This window comes from Peromyscus californicus, unplaced genomic scaffold (assembly GCF_007827085.1).
Source record: "Peromyscus californicus insignis strain IS unplaced genomic scaffold, ASM782708v3 Scaffold_8__1_contigs__length_139910024, whole genome shotgun sequence".
In the NCBI taxonomy this organism is placed as follows: Eukaryota; Metazoa; Chordata; class Mammalia; order Rodentia; family Cricetidae; genus Peromyscus; species Peromyscus californicus.
The window spans coordinates 126603984-126622375 of NW_026294606.1; the positions used below are offsets into that span (position 1 = coordinate 126603984).

Below are 18392 nucleotides of genomic sequence, written 5' to 3' on the forward strand. Positions count from 1 at the left end.
AATGTCTTCTGGTTGAATTGGTTTTTTTTCTTTTTTTATTAGAATGAGGTGTCTCTCTTTATCTCTTCTAATTAGTTCCATTTGAATCAGTTTTCCCAGGTGTTAGGATAAGAATAAACAATGCTTGCTCTTGGTCCCCTTAGACTGCAGTGGTTTTTCCATCCTTTCCCTGTAAGATGTGCTTCTTATAGACAACAGAACGATGGATTTTGTGTCTTAATTCATTCAGCTCTCCTGTGCGTTTTGATTAGAGGATTGAGGTTTGTGTGGATTGCAGTCGTTGCATTGTTTATTTTGGGGGTTGTGTTCTCAGAGTTACTTGGTGTTCAGCAATGATAGCTTTTACTTTCTACAGTTTCTTTCTCTGCTCATTCCTCTCTCCAGCCCCAAACACTGCTTCCTGTGTTATCTTTAGGGCTGGTCTGTGGGTTATAAATGTTGAAGCTGTTTACATCATGGAAAGTTTCTTTGTCCTTTAACAATGACAGTTTGTCTGGGTACGTTAGTCTAGGTTGGCTGTTGTGGTCTTCTGGGACCTGGAGTGCATTGCTCTAGGCAATTCTGGCTTTCAAAGTTTCCACTGAGAAATCAACTTATTCTGGTAGGTTTTTTCTTTATGTGTGACTTGTGTTTTTTCTAGTGCAGCTTTCCATACTCTTTTTGTGTTCTGTTTATTTAGTGTCTTAAAGGTATGCTGAAGGAGGTTTCTCTTCTGATCTTGTAAGGGTATGTCTGTCATTGACCTAGGATTCTTATCCCTCATCCCTTCCTATAAATTCAAAGTTTGGTATTTTCATGGTGTTCCACATTTTCTACATGTGTCTTTCCTGAGAGTTTTTTTTTCATATTATTTTTCTTATTTCTTCTATCCTCTATCTTCAAATCCTAATAGTCTAGCTTTAGCTTGGTTCATTCTACTTATAAGACTTTCCCTTGAGTTTTCTCTTTGGGTTATTGAGTTTTCAATATTGTCTTCATTTCAGCTTAAGTTCTCTTTATTGAATTTGATTTTCAAATCCTGAGTTGTCTTTATCAGTTCATTCATCCTTATGTTTGTGTTTTCATGGGCATCACTCTGGCGTTCTAAGTTCACTGGGTTGTTGCTTTTTGTCTGCTTTAAACTCCTTTAATTCTTTGATGAAGCTTATGATTGTTCTTTTTAAATTACGTGTCCCAGGTTTCAACTAGGTAATTGTCATTGGTGAACACTTCTATAGGACTGGTGAATGGGGGAGGGGGAGCATGCTATTCTGTGACTTTTCATCTTATTTGTGTTTTTGCAAAGAGAACTGGGCATGTATGTGTACTTGTTTTGTTGAGTCATGACTGAACAGTATCTGTCCTCCAGGTCCATCTTAGACCACACATCCTGTGTTCTGGCCTTACCTGGTGAGTTTGACCTCTTATCTCTCTCCTACTTGTGTCTCTGTGTGTCACAACATGGGTGTGTGGGTTCACGCGGGTCCATGGAAAGAAGACTCAGAGGCATCTTAACAATGAATATAGTCTTTCATGGCTGCAGGGGGGTCCATCCTCAAAGGACTGAAGCACTAGCCCTTCACCTAGGGCATTTTTATTTATTTTTTTAAATTTTATTTTATAATTTAATTTAATTTTACATATCAGCCACAAATTCCCTTGTTCTCCCCCCTCCTGCCCCCCCCCCACCTTCCCCCCAGCCCACCCCCTATTCCCATCTCCTCCAGGGCAAAGACTTCCCTGAAGATTGAGTTCAACTTGGTAGATTCAGTCTAGGCAGGTCCAGTCACCTCCTCCCAGGCTGAGCCAAGTGTCCCTGTATAAGCCCCAGGTTCCAAACAGCCAGCTCATGCACTGAGGACAGGTCCCGGTCCCACTGCCTGGATGCCTCCCAAACAGATCAAGCTAATCAACTGTCTCACTTATCCAGAGGGCCTGATCCAGTTGGGGGCTCCTCAGCTACTGGTTCATAGTTCATGTGTTTCCATTCCTTTGGCTATTTGTCCCTGTGCTTTTTCCAACCTTGGTCTCAACAATTCTCGCTCATACAAACCCTCCTCTTTTTCACCAATTGGACTCCTGGAGCTCCACCTGGGGCCTGGCTGTGGATGTCTGCATCCGGTTCCCTCAGTCATTGGATGAGGTTTCTAGCATGACAATTAGGGTGTTTGGCCATCCTATCATCAGAGTAGGTCAGTTCAGGCTGTCTCTCGACCATTACCAGTAGTCAAGTGATTCCACTAAAATCAAGAACGAGGCAAGGCTGTCCACTCTCCCCATACTTATTCAATATAGTACTTGAAGTTCTAGCCAGAGCAATAAGACAACATAAGGAGATTAAGGGGATACAAATTGGAAAGGAAGAAGTCAAGCTTTCCCTATTTGCAGATGACATGATAGTATACTTGAGTGACCCCAAAGAGTCAACCAAGGAACTGATACGGCTTATAAACACCTTCAGCAACATAGCAGGATACAAGATCAACTCAAAAAAATCAGTAGCCCTCCTATATACAATTGACAAACAGGCTGAGAAGGAAATCAGGCATTTTTATTTCTAATCACAGTTTAGCCAGTTAATTTCTGTACCTTCAAAGCAGCCTAAACGGAGCTCCCAGAGATTAAAATGCCCAGTGCAAATTACTTGATTTCTCAGGTACCACCATTTCCGGCTTTCCTGAAGAAAGTTTTGCATAGGCCTTTGATCCTTGGGAGACTCTCTGATCCTTGACTCTCAGACAAGATTCACATAGGGCAGTGAGTGAAACAAAAGGCAAGAGAAAGAAAAGGTGTGGTTAAACAAAAGAAGGATTAGGGCTAGGTGCTACTCTCTGAAACCAGGCCATGAGCTCAGTAGGAATGTACTACAAACCTCTATACACCTCAAGCATCAGGCGGAGCCAGGCCCCACATCCAGTCTGAGAAGCCACACCTGCACCATCCCCTATGTCCCGGTTTTGACCAGGAGAGAACAAGGTCTGAAAGACAGAGGAAGCCAAGCAGAAATAGGATTTATGTCCTTGCCCAAGCCTGAAGGTTGGGTACTGTATGGATAGGACTCCCCAGACTGGGCCAGGACACTGGATATGGAACTTGAACTCTGTCTGAGGGTTTGGGTGGGTAAGTGCAAGTAGGTTAAGATGAATTGGGCAGACTTATCTGTCTGGGCTAGAGCACAGGATGTGCTGATCTGGGGTGGGCCTGGAGGATGGTTATGGCATAGGGCATTTTGGGATATGATCTGGTGAACAGAGAGGGCTGGACAGGCACAAAATGTGTGTCTTAACCCAAGACCCAAGGTTAGGGAGGTGTGGGTAGGGCTCCTCAGTTCATCCTGGGACACTGAATGTAGGCCCCAGACTCTGTCTTTCAGCTACCCTTCTTTTATCACCAAGGAATACCTACCTAGGGGTAGTACTGCTCACAATGGGCTTGGTCCTCCATATAATCCCACGGTGGACTGGGCTATTCAGTGTCACCTCCAAGATGCCACAACTGCTCTGTTGCTCAAAATGTGCCCTACTCACCATCTCTGGCTTCCCAAAAGGACAGCCTAAGTCCTCACTATGGCTCTCCACAAAGGACCTCCTGAGAGAGGACAGAACCTAATGACAAATCCCAGGATGGTTGGTCTGACAGAAAGGCCCTAGACTGACTGTGAAACATCATTTGCTATCTTGTATACCAGATTAGATGCTCATCACTAGAGCATCTGCAATTGGTCAGTTATTCAGGTCCTAACATCTGGCCCTGACTAGCAGTAGATGGAACCCATGGGCAAAAAGGACAATCACTATGTTGCAGCTTAGCATCAGTGGCTAATACCTGTAATCCAGCACTTGGGAGAAGTGATCAGCAGGATCAAGAGTTCAAGGCCAGCCTCAGCTACACCAGCTCCTGGCATAATAGACTAAAACATAATAACAAATCCAAACGACAGCTTCTTGACTCTAGGTATTTTAAGACAGAGCATCCCGTGGGAGAGTCTAGTGAAGAACCAAAGCACCTCCCTTTTAAGCAAGCCCCTAATCCCAGTTTGAAACAGGCCTGAGTTTTGAATTCTCAGAATTGCTGATATAAATTCCAGGAACTGCAAGTACAAAGTCAGGATGTCATGAATGGCCATCTGGCCATCTGGTGAAAACTGATTAACCACAAAAGGTCCCAATCTGCAGACAGCTCAAGAAAAAAGGCTTAACAAATGACCAGGGTTAAACTGGACATGAGATAACAGCAGAATTCTGGGAAGTCCCTAGGCACGAGCCAATCAGGATTGTCCCCATACTGACCCCCCCCCCCAACATGGTAACCTTGTGGTTTTTGCCTTTAAAAACTGTGCATCCTCAGGGAGGGGCACCTCCTCTAGCCCCCGCTGCTTCAGTGTGCTCAACAAGGTCCCTGCCTTGGCTTGAACTGTTCCAATAAACCTCGTTTTTGCATTTAGGTGAGTTTGTGTCTCTGGTGGTCTCTTCGGGGTCTTGCAACTTGGGCACAACATTTGGGGGTTTTACTGTGGTTCCCAGAGACCCCCTCACCCCCCCCAGATCCCCCAACCCTGAAGGTTTACACCAATCAAGTGAGTCTGTCTTGCCTATTTGTTGTTTCTGTTTTCTGTTTCTCCTTTCAATTTCTGATTGCTGCCAGCAGCTGTCCATTTCTGAGAGGTTCCACTTTGGTGGATGTGCCATAAAAGCAAACCTGGAGGAGTTGGGAGATGTCCCCTCTCCTCATCTGGGCAGGGATCTCGAGTCTGAGGCCACATTGCCAAGGACCCAGGAGGGTCCCTTCTCTGTATCTGAGAACTCTGGGGATTGGGAGACTCTGTTGACTTGTCCCCATCTCATTCATACGGTCTTTGGCATATCGAGGCTCCCTCTCCTGACATGTCAGCTGCCTGGACCATCTGTCAGCTGCGGAACTTTGTTAAGGGCCCTTGTTCTTCTTTTTTTTCTGACTGTCTTGTTCATCAGTGTGATTTGTTATATTTCTGCTCATCTTTCATTTGCTAATGCACTGCAACGAGTCTGGCAGGCAGCGGCTGCGAAGCCCAGGGGCTACTGTAGGGACCCAGGGCACCACTGAGTGGGTTAGGCAGGCTGTGAGCACCACAGGGCTCAGATGCAGTGGGTTTGGGGCCAGGCCCCTGCTCTCTCAGGAAGCCATGGGGTGGAGGCTTTGCAACACAGCACAGGTGGTGCCAGGTTGGCCCCGAGGCTGCATGGGAACTAGGTATGGCTGGGCGCTAGGGCGAGCTGTGAACACTGTGGGGCCCTGACATGGCCCCCATGTGGAGAGCCATGGGGCATGGAGCAGAACTGGCAGGAGCCAGCAAGGGCCTCAAAGGAGCACAGAGTGTGCCTGAACAAGGGCTGGTGGAGAACTAACTGCTCCTCCAGGGTCACAGCTGTGGAGTGGCCTACAGGTCTGTGGGCCCAGCTGGGGACAGGGAGTCCCTTCCAGTCTGCTACTCTTGTGCACTTGAAAATCTAAGGTTAACAGCAATCTTCTGTCCCCATGGTGCATGCCTTTCCTGTCCTCTTCCTCTCCCAAGCTGATGGGTGGGGCTCCTAAGACCTGCCCTAGGACTAAATCTGACAGAGGTTTAGCTCCAAGAATGGAATGAAATGTCACTGCCTATGGTTGCTAAGCTATTGTGGCTATAAGGCTAACCAACAGTTTCTTGTCTGTGGTACAGTGCTGATGCAAATTTAGAGTTATTCTTATTATGGTATATGCATGTATTTCTGTTCTTGCTTAAAATATTATAGCTTTACAATATATTCTAGACTACTGAGGGAAATCACAAGAAAGACTTTGGTTAGAGTTTCTATGTTTAAAAAGAAAGAAAAAGCAGAAATTGTCTGGAGTAAATGTCTGAAGGATCAAAGGAATGGACTGAAGGTACATGGAAGGTTGTAGAAGGTCAGAGGGGATGTAAACTATGTTTGTTGTGGTTTCTTATCCTGCAAATACTGAATTTAAAAGTTAATTGTGGTTGGTTTTCATTTTAAAAACAGCTGATGATTCTGAAAACTGTTTATGTTAAAGATATATATATATATATATATATATATATATATATATATATGTGTGTGTGTGTGTGTGTGTGTGTGTGTGTGTGTGTGTGTGTGTGTGTGTGTATGGACACATATATGACTTGGGTTTAACTATTTGTATGAGTGTAAGCTATCTTTAACTGTTATGTATATGTATATAAATTGGATCCAACTATACATATGTGTGCAAGTAATTATTGTTTAGAAAGACATGCTTTAAACAGCAACCATGTGGCTTTCCTCCATCTTGTCTGGTGACCTCATGGGCAGCCATGTGGCTGGCAACCATCTTTTACTAAGGTAATAAAGATCTATTCAGGTTAACACCTAAGTACTTATGTGTTTACCAAGTGTTCAACACCAAGATTTTAGAAAATTTAAATGGATGGTTATATATGTTTAACAAATAAGGTATTTGATAAATATTAAAGCTCAACATCAATGCTTTTATACATAGAAATATGCCTTGCTCTGGTATATTTTGTAATTTAAGATTTACCCATATAATAAATAAAAATGGTTTTAAAGACATAAAGGGATCATAGGGAACAGCTAAGATTTGCAAATGTATGGCAGGGCTAGAGTTCCAAAGAAAGTCCAGTTGCAATGGTAGACCTTAGCAGTTTTTAAAATGCCAATGCCAGATGATGATCACTGGAAGCACCAGCCATAATAAAATGGAGCAGGCAGGCTATGTATGTGCTGCCAAGGGTAGGGTCAAAGAAATCATGCAAGTGTTTAAGTAAAAAAACCAAAAAATTATAAATAGATCCCAGATATTGAACTTTGGGATTGTTTGTACTTTGGAGCTTGGTTTTACTTTATACAGATTGTGATGATGCCATGTTTTCTCCCCCTTACAGTAAAAAAGGTACTTTATTGTTGATATTATAGAAGACATTTGGTAAGAACAGTTTTTAAAATATTTAAATTGATAAGGCTATGGGACATTTTCAGTTTATAAAATGCTCTATATTGTTAATATTTGGACTTAAAATAAAAGGTTAAAAATTGGGGTCACAGCCACAAACAGCAAATATTAACCAGAAACTGGGATGTTCTTCTCTTGTGATGCAGCAAGACAATAACCTAAGCATTCTGGCAAAGGGCTTGAAAGAGCTTCTGACTCCATGAGTCTCCACCCTTTGGGGGCTGAAAAACCTTTCTACAGAGGTAGCCTAGGACCAACTGCAAGTCAGATGTTTGTAGAGAGATTAAAACCAGTGACTTGGAGAATGTTTCTCCTTATCCAAGGTACATTCAGGCCTAAGAATGTTATCTAGCCTCCTTGTATTTGCTAAATTTGTTAAACTTAAGCTATTTGGAAAAATTGATTCATATGTGTGTTTTATATTGATTTTTTGTTTTGGTCTCTTTACTGAACCTATATTTGATGCTAGAAGATCTTTAATTTAAAATCATTTTTTACATTTTTACAATAAGGCTACTTATTGTAGACTGTTAAAAAACACAAGTAAATAGTCATAAATGATCAAGTTTTTTATTTGTAGTCAGGCTAAGTACTGATTTAATATTACAGGGATAAGCTTTACCCAGTCTCTTGCATATGTTTTCAGGGTTGAGCTTAAAACAAGTAACTAGAAACAAAGATTGTCTATTCAGATATACCTGGACAGCCCTCATACTTCAGAGATCTGCAGAATATGGCATTTAAATATTGATCTAAAAGCTTATTGTATCAGACAGACTTCCAGATCCTAGCAGTGACTCAAGATTACGTATGAGGCACCACAATGTCTCTGCCTGGATTATGACAATGCTGTCCACAGGGCAAGATGTCCCAATGCAATGCCTGCCACCAGGACCCAGCCCAGACTGTGGACAAGCAGCAGGACACTGGAATTGATTACACTCTTTTGCCTGGACAAAGTAAAATCAGTCCTCTGTGTTCCCATATCAAAGCTCAGGTTGCCACCTCTAAGAATAGAGTTGGAAAATGTAACAAGAACTTCATTTCCCTTATTTGTGAATAAATTCTGTATGTGTATATTATTCATATACTTAAATATTCAGACCTAGGTGGTGTCTCCTTGTGGAATTTACCTTAAATCAGGAGATTTGCATGTGAACTGTTATTACTGCTAGTCCTTGAAAGTGGCCAAGGGAGATATCTGATTCCAGAGAAAGCCTTTCCCGAGGCTGTTCTCCAAATACCTGGAATGTGTATGTCCAGAGTGTGATCAGTCCACACTGTTAGCCTTTCTTAGGGAAAAGTCAATTGGGAAAACTATGAAGGCACACATGATTTTCATAACAGAAGACAGCTGATATATAACAAGCCAAGTAACACCAAAACCTCCTTGGGATTTGGCTTCCTCTGGAGGAATTCCCTGATCCCTCCAGGTAGTGACTTTGCCATAACCAGCTGAGTTCTTATGATATATTCCTGCAGCCTGCAGCACTCTCAGACAAGATCACATAGAGGACATATGAGAAACAGCAGGTAACTGAGAAACAAAAGATGGATAAAGGCTAGCTGCTCCCACACTAGAGCCAGATTAGGTATAGCCCAGGGGGAATTCTCCCACAGCCCGCCTTTCTTTTATACAACTAATTATTTTGGAGGTTATGTAGCCTCACAACATACACAGCTTTTCCACTACCTTTCTGTTTTACACTCTTATGTAGGTAAGCCAAACAACATTTTAAAGCTAATAAGTTTACTATTGTTAGCACAAGAGTAACCCAGGTTAAAATAAGAAATCTATTAACATAATCTGCAGGGTTAAATGAAGCTATCATATCTGCAAGGTTTTCCATAACATCTGCTCCTGTCATATCAGGTGACGTTTTTGTAAAAGTTTCCTTAATTCTTGCTGTAAATAAGTCATAAATCATTTGAGAAGTATTATGGTGACCCATCAAATCCATCTTAGCCTTTCCCCAATCCTACTTGCTTTCATTAAACTTTAAAGGTCTAATACAATAAGATGAAACATTCCAATCACATCTTAATTTCATCTGCTCCTTTAGCATTTCTAATGGGTTTCCTAACAATACAATAGTTTGTCTTAAATCAGCTAACTCACTAACCATCTCACTATTTATCTTATTTTGTTCAGTCCGAAGTTCTTTAGGGTGGCCATGCCACTCCCTGCCAAACTCAGCAGTGTCTTCTTTATGAAGCGCCATTCCCGCTGTTGCTGCTGTAGCTGTCAATGCAATAATTCCGATAATAACTACAATAACCAGTCCAACCATTTGTCGTGTCCTCTTTTAATATTCTTTCAGCAAGCTTCTGTACCAGGATCATCACAGAAGAATCTTGCCATGACCTCAGTAACCTCACCAGTATCCACCCATACAACAACATTTGATACCCACACAAGGCTTGAAGAACAGCAATTCCGGACACTTTGAAGGACTGGAGGAAATTCACACTCAGAGTAAGAGGACTCCAGGATTGGCAGGGTCGTGGGAAACTTCCATCTGAGGAGAAACGGTATATGCAGTTATTAAAATGCCTGTTAAAAGGACACCGAGTGAAAGTGAAGGAAAACAACTCGCAGAGTTTTTAACTACAGAGGTATTAATTAAACGGCATCACCATTATGTTCAGGCAACTACGCAGGTTCAATTAAAACTGATGGTATGGAAACAAGTGTTGAGAGCTTTGAGGAGAGCTCACCAAAGAGATGAGTTTATACCATTAAAAATTTCGTCTTTCTGTAGTATAATTTCAATTGCTCTGGAGCCGTTGCAGAGTGAGGAGTCATGTAAAGCTTCATGTGAAGTAGAACAGCAAAGTAAAAGGGAAGACATTCAGTACTGCTAACTGGAGGGCCATCCTCCAGGCAGCACCAGGATGTACAAAAAAAAAAAAAAAAATCCAGAAATGCGGCCAGGGCTGAACTTTTTCTATCTGAGGAATAAATAAGGAAACCCATGCTTTCTGATGGTAACTTTCTCTTTTACTTCATCTTGAAAAAAATTCTGAATATCTCTCTTGCTCTCTCTCCTGCCTAGCTATTAATCTTTTCTCTGAAAGGATATCGGCACTGGTTTGGTCAGCAGAAGAGTCACGAGCCATGGTTACCAGAGTTAGAATGGGCTTTATTAGAGAGAAGAGGGGATAGGATGGGAGAAGCCAGGTCTGGCAGAGAGGAGACAGAAAGAGAGGCAGAGAAAGAGAGAGAGAGAGAGAGAGAGAGAGAGAGAGAGATGGGGGAACATGGTGCCACCTTATAAAGTCCAGAACACATCTGCATACACAGGCCCATGTGCAGAGATCACCAAGTCACGTCAGTGAGACTACATGACCATGTAACCATGGGGCATGGGTCACACAGGACTATGACCCAGAAATGACTAGGTGGAGATGAGTAAGTGTTCCACTGGGCATGCATGACCATGGGTCATGGTTGGAATTCCTATCATCCCAGACTCTTACCTTTTATAAAAGATGGCAGATGAGTGGGTATGGGGCGTCATTTCTCCCAAAAACTGCTTCCAACTGACTTGGAGGGCGTCGGTTGGCTCTTGGGGGGAGTAGGGAAGGGAGCTTTCGAGGTAGACAGGCATCTTGGGATGGTGTGTTCTCTGTTGTCTGTTGCTCTAGAGCCGTGCATCCCTCTTGGCTTGGCACTCTGGCCGCTTTTGTGTCTGACAGGATGCTGGTGAAACAGGAAAAGCCTAAAGTAGGTCCGACCTGTCCAGATGGATTTAAGCTGGTTTCTGGAGCTTGGGAAAAATTTGAACATATTAAGAAGCAGCCATGAGAAAATTAGTGACCATATGTGGTGTTTAGTGCTCTGCTTGTATTGGTTAGTGTTAATGGAAGAGACAGGGAGATTGGAACATGTTAAGCTTTATCAGAGACAGATTATTTTAAGGCACCTGTTTCCTTTACTATTTTAGCATCCATGAGACTCGTGACCAATTGATAAAAGCATTTCACAGTAATAGATGGTTATATTAAAGTTTGTTTTTGCAGAGCCCAGATTAAAGTCTGTTTTTATAGAGCCCAGACACTTTTGGATCTGGGGGTATAAATACATTTTAGCTGTTACAGTTTCTTACTTGATGATCTCTGGACTCCAGTTCTATGGTGGTCCTGTACCATTAGCAAAACAGTGAGTTAGAACAGGGAACTGGGAAGAGAAAAGCTTGTGGTGCATGAGAACTTATTTCTTTGGAATTAGGGACAAGGCAAAGATCAGAGACCTGTAAGCACAGGCAGGTAGGTCTGGAGTGAGACACATGGAAGGCAGCAATGAAATGAAAGCTCCTATCTTAGCTGGAAAACTTTTTTTTACCTGGCTTCTCCCATCCTATCCCCTCTTCTCTCTAATAAAGCCCATTTTAACTCTGGTAACCATGGCTCATAACTCTTCCACTGACCAAGCCAGTGCCGATATGCTTTCACTCTCATCAGCTCTACACAGAGGAACCCGGTCTCAATAAATAAATAAATAGAAATAAAAATTAAAATAAATTAAAAATTGAGAAAAAAAAGCCCCACTCTCTAGTTGCTTGTGGAGTCCTGACACACCCAGATGATTTGTGCTCATATTTCACACAGAACACACACAAAGTAGTCTAGAAGAGAGACATGTCTAGGGTTTGTGGTGGTCCAGGGCAATTAGGGTTGTTTAGGATTAGCATAACAGATGCAGGTCAACAGTAGGGACTCAGATTGCAAAGCTGAGGTGCTTCCTGTACCCAGACATCCCTGGGAGCAGTGGAATGGGAAGTGCCTGTTTAACTGTGTCAGGTAGGGCACCCGGGAGGTGGGAGGGGACCTAGGAGACTTTTGGGATGGCCCTGTGTGAGGAGGGGTGTCACACCAACTCCAGTGTCATCCGTGTGACATGAACAATTATGTCAATAATAGCGGACAGGAGATACATGTCCCACAGGACTAAGCTCCCTGGAGGTCCCTGGCAGAGTGCTTATGCTTCCTTCTCAAAGAAGATGTACTTCACAGATCATGAGCTCCCTGGGCTATGGGTTCTGTATAACTGCTTTTCTGATAATGTTCTAATTAATCTATGAAGCACAGCCAAAATTAATGAATGCTTGGGTTGTGAGCTATGGAGGAAAGGGGAAGCTGAACATGGATCTTAATTAAATATAGCAGAATGAGCTATTTTGTAAAGACCCCAAGCCGCTAGATAAAGAAAGTATAATAGTTCAGGCACTTCTAGGGAATGAACACTCACCCACTAGGAATCCTTTAGGAATCCCAACTAAAGTGATTTATGGTAGAAAACGTTATCTCCTAAGAGACAGATGGTGGGCCCCTCTGTTGAGGAAGTTCAGCATGGGAAACTTAAAGGCTACAGCAGAACTCTTTCCCCTTACAGGCGTAAAAGTACAAGAGTCCATATTCCAACAGGTAAAAAGGTTTTATATTAAAAAAGATATATGATGAAAACTAAAAATAAAAAAGACGTAGAGAGGGTCTGCAGCATCCAAATTGGCTAAATGGGCCATGGGAACCAAATAAATAAATAAATAAATAAATAAAATGTATTATAAACTAAAAAACGGCTGGGATAAGATAAGGGATACAGCTACAACCGCAAGAAGTCTACACAAGTCTAGGGACTGTACTCTTTAAAAAGCACAGACTGGTCTTTGGGTCATAAAGTTCTTGTGGGTAAAGGGATATGTCTAACACCGATTAATAATTGTATGCTTGCTGTTTTTTAAAGATGATGTAATTGAATTATTGCCAAGCTCTTGTTGTTCCTAGTATGACTTGATAGTTTTCTTTTCTGTATATAAACTACTGATTTGCAGAAGTAAAATTGCAGCAGATTCAAACAACTTCTGAGTGTGTTGTCTGTCTGTCATTTGCTGAATCCTTGCTTTCCTGACTACCCAAGCCCTGGTTCTCCTAAGGTCATGGTACCGCCCCCCCCCCCCCATGGGCCAGTCCATGGTAGAGAGGACTCAGGCAGGGGTTCCCAGGAGTGACCTCACTTCTTTAACAATGACCCAACAATGCAGAACCCTGCAACCAGGCAGCCAGCTGCTTAGAGACAGCCTAGCAGGCTCCTTTGTCCTGATACTCTATATTCTTGTTGTTTTGGGATTACTCGAGTCTCAGACCCTAAGAAAGAGAAAAGAGGAGGCCATGGTGGTACCCGGAGATCCCGGGTTCACTTCTGGTTCCAACGCCTCTGGCCAAACTCAACCCAGGGCAGCCTGGAAACAATCCAAGTGCCACTCACCATGCTTCTGTCACTCTCCTCACAACAATTTCATTGGTGACTCCCACCAACTGTTGTCCCATATATGTGACTTGGGGCAGCTAGGGTGCTCACTTCCCCAGTGAAGCCAACCAGGGTGTGCAGGACTTATAGGGGTTACAGCTTCCGAGGGATGAAGGGAACCCACCCATCAGTCACCATGACATTTTTCATTGGAAAAGATCACATAAGCCTCATTTCTATAGAGGCAAATGTCCAGACATCAGAGAGTCCACATCATAGCTTGGGAGTTAAGCTTCAGCAAGGTGTACGTAGTGTGAAATGGGATGTGTGTGTGTGTGTGCGGGGGTGGGGGGGGTGGGAGGGGCAGGTTGTGCAAGAAGTCTGCTGAGAGATCCTCATCTGGACTGGGCCAGATCAGGCTTCCTGGTGAACATGGAGTCAGAGTGTGCCGCCAGTCCAACAGAGCAGGGGCAGTGGACTGGCTGTGACAAGATAGTACAGGTAATTGAAGATGGTGAAATATTTGTGGAAATTTAGAGATTTACTTCTAGTCCTACAAAGGGCTACATTAGAGGCCAAGGTCTCTAATTTGGGGTTGTTTCCAACACCCTCAGAGAACTGCAGGGCACCAGCATCCCTGAGGAGAGCTGAGGCACAGGCCACACATGCTTAGCTCTTCAGATGTGCAAATCCTGTCAGGGACATGCACAGCCCAGAGCCATGCTGCCTAATGACCACTCCTGCTGGGCTGGTCCCTGAGCTGAAAAGACCAGCAGCCCTCCCCTTTCCCCTCTCCTGGAGTTGGCTGCACTCTCCAGTGCAGGGGTTGGGGCATCAAGGCTTTGCCTTCTCTCCCTCAGGGAAAGGGATCCAGTTCCAGTGGCTCATGCATAAGCTCCTGTATGATGTCACTCGCATGTGCGCAACGTGGCCACTCCTGCTTCCCTGCCAGAAACCTTGAAAGATTTGCCTTTCTTGATTAGGAGGCAGAGGGGATATGTGGGGACTTCTGCTATTAAGGTGACCTGGTGATGCTCTGCTTGGTGTCTTCCCACAGCAGCTACTAACTAAGGGAAAGCAAATATGCTCACTCACCTTCCAGATGGTGAAACATCTAGTGTCATCCAGAATACTTTATAGTGATTGCAAGAGGACCTCAAGTCCTCCAGGGATGGAGGCTTGGTTTAATGCTAGGAGGTTATTCCTAATCTTCATTGTTTGTGGACACTCTTAAAAGTAACCCTGAAGCTGGGCATAGTGGCTCACTCTGTCATCCTAGAACATGGGAGGTTGAAGCAGGAGGATCAGGAGTTTAAGCCCTTGTAATTAGTTCAAGGCCAGCCTGAGCTGCATGAGACTCTCTATACCAATAAAGTGAGTGTGAGTGTAGTTCAGTGCTTAACCATTGTGAAGCCACATCATACCAGCAAACAAACCAGAAAGTGTCCCTGTTTTATATGTATATGAGATCAGGGTTTGCCTCATAGTTCCCCCATCCTCAAAGATCCAAGTTTGGAAAAGTCATCCCCTACTGTGGCCTGACATTTTAAATTGACGATCCCAGGCTGGATGGAGGTTTTTTTCTCTGTCTGAAACAACAGAGAAAGTTTTGACACTATGAGAGAATGCACACGACCTTCAAAAACTGAGAGAGCCCACTTTTAATATGATCTACTTGAATTATACTAAGACTCTATGCCTCTAAGGGTTAAGGCTTTTTTCTCTCTCATATATTTCAGACAGAATCTCACACTGTAGCTCAGGTTGGCTTGGCTTGGAACTCCTATGTAGTTCTGGCTGAAATTGTCCTGCTTCAGCCTCCTGATTGCTGAGATTACAGGCATGGGCAATGTGATTGCTATTCTTGGTTATCAACTTGAGTACACTTGGAATCAACTAAAACCAAAATGGCTTGGCACGCCTGTGAGGGATTTTTTTTTCTTAATAAAAATCATTTGAAGTGGGCAAACCTACTTTTAATCCAGATCTTTGAGGTGGGAAGAACAACCTCTGATCTAGACTACACCTTCTACTGGCATCTCAGAGAAGAACATGGAAGGACACTTGCTCTCTCTGCCTACTTCTTTCGGCAAATACTGAAGACCAGCTGAGACATCTACCCTCATGGATGAACAACATTGGGTTCTTGGACCTTCCACACATAGGCAGCCACTATTGGATAAGCTGGACCACAGTTTGTAAGTTATTCTAATAAAACCCCTTTCTCTATATATATATGGAGAGATTCATTCTATAAGTCCTGGCTCTCTCTATATATATATGGAGAGATTCATTCTATAAGTCCTGTTACTCTAGAGAACCCTGACTAATACAGGCAAACTGGTTTGACTTCAAATTTACTTTCAAGATATGAAGAATGATTAAGATGGGGGTATTTAAATGTACTGCTAATTATTAGGAAATCTCATCACCTCTATAGCAATATGCAGGTGTAGGTTATTGAAATATTAAGGAAAAATTAAAATTTACTTGCTATTTACTAAGTATATCAAATGGAAAGGGAAAGTGACTGGTATCATGGACATAAGGGACTTTGTGGATCATTAAAATAAAAATAGAAAACTCTGGGTGAGAATAAGGATAGTGGTACTTACTAGATATGTTGACACTGCTGGGATCCACATAGAACACACACACGCACACACACACACACACACACACACACACACACACACACACACACAGAGAGAGAGAGAGAGAGAGAGAGAGAGAGAGAGAGAGAGAGAGAGAGAGAGAGAACCCAAAAGTTTTTCTATCACCTTTATTGGGAAGTAGAGTTGTGTGGGTGAGGAGTGCACAGGCTCAAATATGAGGTTGGGTTCTAACAAGCCAGCATAGAGAAGCTGTGCCCTGGATGGGGGAGTATTAGAAAAGTGAGGTGGCTAATAAGGTCCTTGAGTGCGTGTGTGTAGTGAGGACTGTGAAGCAAGATTTAGTCTCTTAGGACAAGCAGTACCACCACAGCTAGGATCCGGAGGCAGGATGGTCAGTCTCTGATGACCGTGTCTAGCTGTTTGGAGAAATATACAATGGGGTACTGCCCCATGCTTTTGCAAAAAAGCTTGTAGTTGGTTTCATGTAGATAGTGACAGAAGGGCTTGTGTTCATCTGGAAATGCAGGTGTAGAGGACAGAGGGAGGAAAGGAGGGAGGGAATAAAAGAGAGAGGACTTAAGTAGCTATCAATTGCAGAGAGCTTTTTGGTTAGGTGTGGGATTTGTGCCCACTCCCCCTTCTCTGTGCTGGGATTTTGTCTGGTTTGAAACTGTACATGTCTTGTGCATGCTGTCATGATCTCTGTCAGTTCATATTTGCATCAGCCCTGTGGTGTCTGGAAGATTCTGTTTCCTTGGTCATCCATTACTTCAGGTCTTACAACTTTCTCACTCCTCTTCCACATAGAACCTGAGCCTTGCAGCGAGGGCTTTGATAAAGACGTCCTATTTAGGGCTGAGTGCTCCAAGTTGCTCACTCTCTGCATGTGGTCCATTTGTGGGTGTCTGTGTTAATTACCATCTAATGCAAGAAGAAGCTTCTCTGAAATGAGCAGCTAAATAATGAATAAATAAATTAAATAAAAAGGTACACCTTAACTCATAGAATGCATTTTAATAATTGGAGGTGATTACTAATGTTCTAACTTTATGTGACCACTAGATCTGTCACACTTTCATAACTATTATTACTGTAAATGATGTGTGTGTAGGTATTCATGTCATGAGATGTAGTGGGTAGCCATTCCATCCTTGATCTGAAAGTTCCCACCCCCATTGAGGCTTCAGTAACTGTCACACCTACAAGGCAGGGCCAAGAGAGGACCCCGAAGACCCGAGATCCGGATGCGCCATCTCTCTTGGTTCCTGGACCCTGGACGCTGGAGGTAGACTGAGCAGAGTTCTCCAGAGAACACCGCCAGACTGTGTTCCGTCTTTTCCAGACCCTGCAACCTACCTATCCCTTCATTTGTAAGTTATGCCACTAAATAAACCTCCCTTTTAACTACGTGGAGTGGCCTTAATAATTTCATCAATATCTGGTGCCTAACATGGTTAACTTCATTATTCATAGAATTGCAGGAAATCATCAGAAAAAGAGAACATCCTATATATTTATAACACATATCAGATCCCATACAGGTCTGCCAGGACCTCTAGCACAAGGTAATGATGAGATTGACCAGTTACTAATAGGTAATGTGCTAGAAGCCTCAGAATATCATAAGAAACACCATGTAAATAGCAAAGGTTTGAAGAAGGATTTCTCCATCACTTGGCAACAAGCTAAGGATATTGTGAAAAAATGTCCTACTTGTTCCTTCTATAACCAAACTCCATTACCTGCAGGGAGCAATCCAAAAGGTATACAAAGAAATGAAATTTGGCAGATGGGTGTGTTTCATTTTGCAGAATTTGGAAGATTAAAGTATGTACATCATACCATTGACACCTATTCAGGATTTCAATGGGCAACTCCTATGAGTTCTGAAAAGGCTGATTCTGTGATTACACACCTATTAGAAATTATGACCATCATGGGAATACCTGTACAAATTAAGACAGACAATGCCCCAGCATATGTCTCCAATAAAATGAGACAGTTCTTTGCTTATTACAATATAAAGCATGTTACAGGTATACCACACAATCCCACAGGCCAAGCAGTCATAGAAAGATCCAATTGAACTTTAAAGGATATGCTAAATAAACAGCAACAGGTAACAATGACTCCTAGAAATAGAGTGCATAGTGCTTTACTAACCTTGAATTTTCTCAATGCTGATGAGAAAGGAACTACAGCTGCAGAGAGACATTGGATGACAGACAAAACTTCTGAGCTAAACCAACTGGTTTATTTCAAGGATGTGCTGACCTCAGAATGGAAACCTGGATATGTTCTATGTTGGGGAAGGGGTTTTGCCTTTGTTTCTGCAGGAGAAGAAAAGCTATGGATACCAACAAAATTAATAAAAATTCGATTCGAACAGGAAAAACCCCTTGATGAGGAGAAGTAAAAGATCATCCACCAATGTGACATCTCTACAAGTTGTAAGAAAAATTTAACAATCAAAGATTGGGGTAGGGTTCTGTTTTTGTCTTTCCAGGATAATGGAAATATCCATCTTCCAGAAATCATAAGGCCTTGGATATCCGGATGTT

General features: G+C 42.8%; 1 long non-coding RNA gene across 1 annotated transcript; it reads left to right on the forward strand.

Annotated features, from left to right (window-relative positions):
* Positions 1 to 500: 500 nt before the first annotated feature.
* LOC128104434 (uncharacterized) lies at positions 501 to 12819 on the forward strand. Its single transcript, XR_008216001.1, has 3 exons — positions 501 to 601; positions 1349 to 1389; positions 9288 to 12819. It is a non-coding gene; the product is annotated as an uncharacterized LOC128104434 (long non-coding RNA).
* Positions 12820 to 18392: the final 5573 nt, after the last annotated feature.